This window comes from Spea bombifrons, chromosome 3, assembly GCF_027358695.1.
Source record: "Spea bombifrons isolate aSpeBom1 chromosome 3, aSpeBom1.2.pri, whole genome shotgun sequence".
NCBI classification, from domain to species: domain Eukaryota; kingdom Metazoa; phylum Chordata; class Amphibia; order Anura; family Pelobatidae; genus Spea; species Spea bombifrons.
In genome coordinates, this window is record NC_071089.1 from 17,971,942 (window position 1) to 17,980,067 (window position 8,126).

The 8,126-nt window shown below is 37.7% G+C and overlaps 1 protein-coding gene across 5 annotated transcripts in view; it reads right to left on the minus strand.

Moving 5' to 3' along the window:
* Positions 1–595, minus strand: part of TASP1 (taspase 1) — a 73,358-nt gene extending 72,763 nt beyond the window's left edge. For 4 of the 5 annotated variants that reach the window (XR_008351200.1, XM_053461356.1, XM_053461354.1 and 1 more), the window contains exon 1: positions 516–595. The gene's annotated coding sequence lies outside the window, so the exon portion shown is untranslated. Of the gene's footprint in view, positions 1–404 lie in introns of all 5 variants that reach the window. The other variant, XM_053461353.1, reaches the window with a different exon arrangement.
* Positions 596–8,126: the final 7,531 nt, after the last annotated feature.

Sequence of the window (8,126 nt, forward strand, 5' to 3'; positions counted from 1 at the left end):
AAAAAAAGTCATGTGATTCACTTAAGTTCATCAAAAGATGAAGATTTGTATTAATGGCCGATGACCGATTTCTGCAGCCTGTATACACCGGCATAGAAAGGACACCATGACGAGAGAATAGCTGCTGCCGCTTAACCGAATGTTAACATACGTTATGTGACACGGTGACAATCCGCCTGCAGGATGTAACATCCCGCACACACACGTCTTCATCACCGTCTACCTGATACATATAGAGGGGGAGGGGTTACACGGAAAACCCCGTTTATACACAAGCTACTCCCGCTCAAATATAACATTATGTCCAACTTCACGACCTGTTATCGCTAATGATCCTGCAAAGAAGCGGATGTATGTACGAAACTGACGTATTTAAGGAGCATTAACACCAGGGTTTCACATACACTAGCAGCCTGGAACGCCGCACTGCACCAGACACCCCGAGAGCGGGCGGAAGTGCCAGACGTGAACGTAAAGACGGACATTGGCAGGGTGGGACGGTAAAACACACTCACGGGAAGCCGGCGACGATTTCCCTCTGCTCCCAGCAGGCCCCGCTCTCCTATAGGTCTGTACCGAAGCCGGGTACTCACTGCGCCTGCGCACTTCTGATTGGCTCGCGTCAGTGCATGTGATTATACGAAGCGCGCTGGCCAGGGGTGCCCTGAACTTGTACAGTTTAGGCTTTCAATTAGTCTCATACCTCATAGGAGCTGCGCATGTTTGCTGGATAGGAGTCCATCACAGCGTTCCTACAGCCTTAAAAGCCACAGTAATCGCGGTAAAATGTGTTTACTGATTAAACGGCTTTATGGTACTTTTACACAACGTTCATGAATAGCATGGTGGGCTTATGCGCTTACAATCTAAAAGAATAGTATGGGTAATTGAAACAAATTATTCTGGTGTTTACAGAGGTAAACAAATCTGAACCCCACACTCTTTATTTTTCCCTGTTTTTGGGGACCTTTAGGCTGGTTTAGTATTGCTAGTATCTTAACATCTTAACTGTTTTGTTTTCTGGAGTATGTATTATAATGTCAGCTTTAGGATGAATCCAGCATGAAGAGAGATTATTTTTTTAAGATAAAAAAGACCATTGTTTTATTAGACGATGTTGCTTACGATCCACCAAATATTTTAATCTTTATATTAAGTGCTTTAGTCTGGACGAATAATATCAAAGCTTTGTGGAAGTGTTACAGTGCATTAAATTTTTCATATTTTATAACCGTCTGTTTCATAAATCACTGCAATTATGTCTAATTTAAACAATTACGAACATTGATTGTATCCATTTATCCTACAGCGTGATACACGTATCGCAGTTCAATGAAATCTCGGAAGACCTGGCCTAGTTTCTTTCCCAATTGATGTAATCTCTGCTGGCAATGTGGGATAAGTCAGAGACTTCCCAGAGTAACCAAAATCTAGTCATATTGATTTCTGCGTTTGGATTCCACTCCTGCCCGATGGCTATTGAAACAAAGTCTTTTTGATATGTGAGCCCTTTCCTTAAAAAAAAAAAAAAAAAAAAAAAAAAAAAAAAAAGTTACTCTCTTTTGTGCTACAATAAAAAGCAGTAAAGAGATTATGGAGGGTTTTCTTCTTTCATTGTAAAGAATTGCTTTTATTAAATTATATTTTGTTAAATCACAAAACTGTTTATTTGTTAATAACAACACATTACATGATATAAAAGTATAACAAGGTAATTGCTATGAGAACAATGTTCTAACATAGAACTTGATGGCAGATAAAAATCAGCCCATCTAGTTGGCCATTTTTCCTGATGTAGAGACTCAGACCTTAATCGCTACTTGGTCTTGTTTTAGATTCAGATTAGCCATATGCTTATACCATGTTTAATTCCCCCACTGTATTAACCTCTACCACTTCTGCCAGGAGGGTGTTAGGTGTTTATCCACCACCCTCTCAGTAAAGTGAAATGGACTTGCATTATATCCAAGTCTCTGAACATCTAGTTTTGGATTATGGCCTCTTGTTCTGACATTTCTCCTCCTTTACAATTCCATTCTCTAGTTTAATTGCAGTTAAATGTTTTAGGGGAAAACTGCATTCCCTCCTGTTATCTCTACAAGATATTCTCATTTATAGCAATGGGTTGTTCAGAAAAAATATATTTTTTGGTTGTCTTAATGACCAAAGCAACTGAAGAAATGTTTCATCTGATTGGACCATATCATTTATTCCTATTGTAATAATACGGTACCGATATCCATTGTAGCATTCACTTTGAAAATGTCAGTTAAGTCTAGAACTAGATTATCAAATTCCTGGTCAATGTATGCATTTACTTTTTCGCCATGTATTAGTAAAGTTTCCGTTCTCCCTATTCTACCGAATTTAACCCATTTAAAATTAAATGCTGTATTAAAAATGTCCAAACCCTTCCCAAAAATAACAATCAAACTGTGCAGGCACTGCAGGGAACATTAACCCCTTGACAACAATTGTCAAGCCAGGCATGTCATGGAAACGCATTCCTTTAATGACAAAAAAATGAACAAATAAAAAAATATATAAAAAAAATAATGCTCCAATAATGTCCCATTACATCATAAGGGAAATCACACAGTTCCAAGAAACTATTTTATAAAAAGTCGAAAAAATGCGTGCGTAATCCTAAAATTGACCTTTTATCCTAGAATAAAAGTAAACTCAGGACAAATATTAGAATTTATTTAGCAGATTTTTTCATTAGTCTTTGGAGACGAGTAAAATATTTTTGAAATAAAATACTGGTATCGAAAGAAAGCCCTAAAAAAAAAATCCCGGTTCTTAAGGGGTTCAATAAAGGCAATATAGCGGTTTCATGCTATCATTTCAGACGGTTATCACAAGATTGAGTAAGTGAAACATGTTTTTCTTTTCAAACAGCAAAACATGACTTTTTGATTTTTTTCATATTAAAACTAACATTTATCATTTTTGATTTATAATTCATGGAAACAATGTAAAGCGCACAGTTTCATGATACTCTTCGGAGTGAGAGCCAGCACTTAATAGTGTTCTAAAACATTTTGTTTCATTGTTTTGTTCTTAAGCAACCCCGGTTGTTTAAAGCATTTGTCAGTATGGTTTCAAAATGTTATTTTTGGATGATGCAAACATATGATGGAGAAACAAAAAGCTGTCGTTTTTGATTGGAAACAATAAATTTAATTTCAGAAGGCAGAAATAATCAAAAACAAACACAGTTGTTCATTGTGGGTCTTCTGATCTTTATGTTTTTTTCCCAGTTGTTAAATAAATCAAAAACCTCTTGTGGTTTGACGTGTAATCTTAGATCTCCAAAATGTCTGAACTCCACTTTCAGTAATCATTCATAATAATGTGTCACTAATAACAGCCAGATCAGGATAGAACTGTTATACACCACTTCCAAACCTTAAGAGTCTTTAAAAGACGATTTATCAGACACTTTTTTTGTGTACAGCATATTTTGTGTATTTCCACTTACTTCCTGGAATAACTACAGAAGGGATTAGAGGGCTTTTGACCAAATGCTTCAAAAAGGCATTCAAATCCTGTCAGGTTACATGGCAAATCCATTCATGCTGCATTCCATCCAATAACAATAATCAAATTGTGCTGAGGCATCGCAACTCATGATATATTAAGTAGAACCTCAAATGGTTTGTGTCCTGCTAATTTGGTTACTGACATAACAAAATAGGAAGGTCCCAGGTGTATAATACTCGACACATAGAATGGTCATTTAGCCTTTTAGCAGGTCCTCTGTGGCACCCTAACTGCTAAAGAACATGAGCATTCAACTACAAGCTAAAGACTTCATTTATAGATATAATATAGAATTTCTGACGGGAACTACCTGTACCTCGATTGGGTACACGGGCCAGGCGATCCTTTCTTCTCCCCGTGGCCTCCGGGAACACAAAACTTCAACCGTCAAGCAGGACTAGCGATGGAGACACCAGGAATCGTAGCTCTTTGGGAGCCTCGGCGGCACTGTACTATACAGAAGTACAGCAATACAGTTCTTTACCTCATTGACAAGGGCAGCACCGAGGCTTACCCCAATAACAAGACGGGACTCGTATCGAAGTAAGACAGGAACTGACTTTATTGAGGAAACAATCACCACCAGCCTCCAAGAGCCTTTCAATAGGCTGGGTTACGACCAGAATGCATCACATCATATGGAAATTGCAATATGCAGATCATATGCAAATTAGTAATAACAGAAAACCACACCAACTTACACAATCCTGCCATCAGAACCAATAATATTGGTCACACAGGCAGGAGGAAGGGGGAAACTGGGGATCTAGAGAGCTCTGGCTCTCTCTCACTGTTGCCACCCTGTACCCCTAATCAGGTACAGAGTGACTTAAACATAAATCCAAACAAAGGAACCAGATATCGCACTGTAATTACTGTCCACTGTCACCTGTTGGAAGTATGCAATGCAATCCAGGGGTCCACCGTCTATAATGGGAAATACAGCCTCCCCCCAAGTCACAGAGGCTTCCGTGACACAATTAAACAGCAGCTCAGAAACATTATGCAACATGCATTGAACTCAACATGATTTGTATGTGGAACAGCTCTTTTGTGTTTTTGGGTCTATTCACTAAATGGAGAATTTGTGGAAGAGTTGTGTTTCAGCTCCTTGAGTTCACTACACATTGTGAAGATCCAACAAGGTGCAGGATTCCCTGGCCATGCATACTCAATCAAGTCTCTTCACTCGTTGAATTATGCATTACACAGGGCCAGCTCTTGCTAGAGAGACTTGTCAATGTTGGCCCTTTATAATGAATGAAGTTAGGGAGTTCAACTTACAGCTCTCCCTTTAGTGAATAAATCACCCTTTGTGCCTATACACTGTTTTATAATTTGGTCACTGTCCTTAGAATATTTCTGAATGTAATCATTTTCTATAAACACGATCTCTTTATTAAACATTTGTGACGCTAAACAACTTCATGTGAGTGTCAAGTATCCCTATACAGCAGCTGCCACCTGTCTGCACGTTCATGCACACAATGCTGTGAATATTATTTCGTACAGCTTCGGACTTCTAAGTCAGCCCCATGAAAGTAGAACCTCTAAACTGAATTAAACATTTTTTTGTTTGTCATCTCTTTTCTCAGACACTGAATTCCAGAGAACTTTCTCTCCGGTTCCAAACATCTCCTGAGTAAACGGTACACGTATAGGATTTCTGACTTTTTTTGGCCCGTATTCCTTGTGTCTTTTCAAATCAGAATTTTGTTTTTAAAAGAGCCCAAACTAAGTACATATTCTATATGAGACTAGTAAACCACTATATAAAAACATGAGTAGCGAGCATCTTTCCACAAATCTCTGGGTTACGACCGCTAGAAAGTTATGTTTTATGGCTGGCTTACAAAAGAAAACAAGGTGTTTGATGCCTTTCAATAGGATTAGCATAATTTTTGGAATATAGGACACAAGGAATTAAATCTTTAAATTTACATTTAAGCACTCAAATTTTAAAATAGAATAAGATTTAAACAAATTATTAAAAAAAGCATAAAAAATGTTTGGAATGGCAATTTAACTCAAGGTTTGTACCACTTACATGCACACTAATCCTCACCACTCCAAACTAGTTGGCTATATCATCAAGGGATGATTTCATAAACATTATGTTGTATTTTGTTATAGTGTTTTATAAATTTAGGAGTTTAGAAGCTTGATGTGTTCTTATGACTCCAGCCGCACCATCCCCAGTATACACTGGTCAATATCGTGATATTTTACGGGATACTTTGCGTCTTATCGTATTTGTATTTATAATGGAATCAGTGATAATAAAGCTCAATGCTACAAAAAACAATCTGTTTTCATTTATAAACATTTCAGTCATCTTTCATGATTTGCTTTCAGTCAGTTTCCTGCTAAAGAATAATACATATTAAAGTACTCCATGAGCTAGAGCTGACTGGAGGTAAATATATCACGGCTGAATGAAGCTCATGCACAGTAGGGGGACAACATGAAATTTTAAGGGACCCTCTCTGCTATCAGAGACATTAAAGTCTATATGATGGCTGGAGTGTCAATTTAACTGATTATTCAGTAAACAAAGAATTTTCCTCAATCTAAGCCTGGTTTCCTGGTTATTAGATGTAATACAATAACTAAGAATCTTAGTAGTGAAATAATGGAAAACTTGATTACCTTTAATCCATATGGTTAATCCATATTGTTCACTAAACTTTGAAATACTGATACATTGGAATTTGCAGATACGGCTCCAACTCACGGTGCATGGTATTTATATTGCCCATACTTACAGGACCCTTTAGGAACTTTGGGAGGTCTCCTATACCTTTTTGCACCTCGACTGTTTTTTCCTCTGGATTTATTGATGTGCACCGCCTGTTGATACATAGAGACAGCTTCGTTCTTAATGATTTACAAAATCTGTATTCATAATAAAGCTCAGATGCTTCTTGAGTGAAACCCAACTTGAACCAGAACTAGGCTGGATTTACCACACCAAATATATACAGATCTCATCTATTCAACCCATGTACTGCAAGACATCACTAGATCGCAACATGTGACATATATATGTGCCTTGGCGTGTTAAAAAAAATAATTAACCAACAAAAGAAAAACTAAAATCTGCTTTCTATTGTAGTTATTTGTTCCACAGCCGGGCCGAATCATAGGATAAACACAATTATCTAATCAGAATACTTGCACATATTTGTAAAATGCTGGATTCCAATTTCAAATGAACAGGATGGCTCCGATATTTAAAAGGAATCTGTTGTTTTAAGGAAAACACCCAGACAGAATGTGCCGAGAAAACTTTTGCATCATTAACCGACAATATATGTCCAATGCCTGTATTGCAAACAGATGGCTCGGAGCGGACATCTGCATGCAGTTACGAATAACTAGCTTTGCAGGTGCTATTTATCAATACATCAATCCACTAGTTCCTGTACAATTCCACAATGTCCAATGGGTTAAAAATAGTCCATAAAATACTGATATTAGGATCCAGATGAATATTATTTACCGTATAAAGATGATTCACTGGGTTTTCATACGATCGGCATCCCAATTTTTTACAATTGCTCTTTTTGTTTTCTCTATGAATCACACGTTTTATTTCCTGTGTTTGTACTGGGAAGAGTCACGCAGATCTAAGAAATACATTTTTTGTCTGATCTCATTCTTGTATGATTTCAGTCTGTGTGCGATTCAGCAATGCACAGGTGCTAACAATCTTGCCATTTCTGGAAACCTCTGCTGCCATCTTTCTGCTGTAAAGTTATACAGAATGATTCTAATGTTAATACCCAAAAAATGAGACAAACAACAAATGTTCCCAAATGTCTTGTGCTGAGCTGGGCATTTTGACTGCCACATGATGGGGTGGACATGTGTGACAACATGCATTGGTTAATAAATCAAATGCCCCACAGGAGCAATGGTCTCTACAGATGTAGGTTTACACACAAACACACTCTACAAATGTAGATTTACACACACACTCTACAAATGTAGATTTACACACACACACACACTCTACAAATGTAGGTTTACACACACACACTCTACAAATGTAGGTTTACACACACACACTCTACAAATGTAGATTTACACACACACTCTACAAATGTAGATTTACACACACTCTACAAATGTAGATTTACACACACTCTACAAATGTAGATTTACACACACACTCTACAGATGTAGGTTTACACACACACTCTACAGATGTAGGTTTACACACACACACACACACATACACTCTCTACAGATGTAGGTTTACACACACACACCACTCTACAGATGTAGGTTTACACACACACCACTCTACAGATGTAGGTTCACACACACACCATTCTACAGATGTAGGTTTACACACACACACACAACAGATGTAGGTTTACACACACACACACTCTACAGATGTAGGTTTACACACACACATACACTCTCTACAGATGTAGGTTTACACACACACCACTCTACAGATGTAGGTTTACACACACCACTCTACAGATGTAGGTTTACACACACACCACTCTACAGATGTAGGTTTACACACACCACTCTACAGATGTAGGTTTACACACACCACTCTA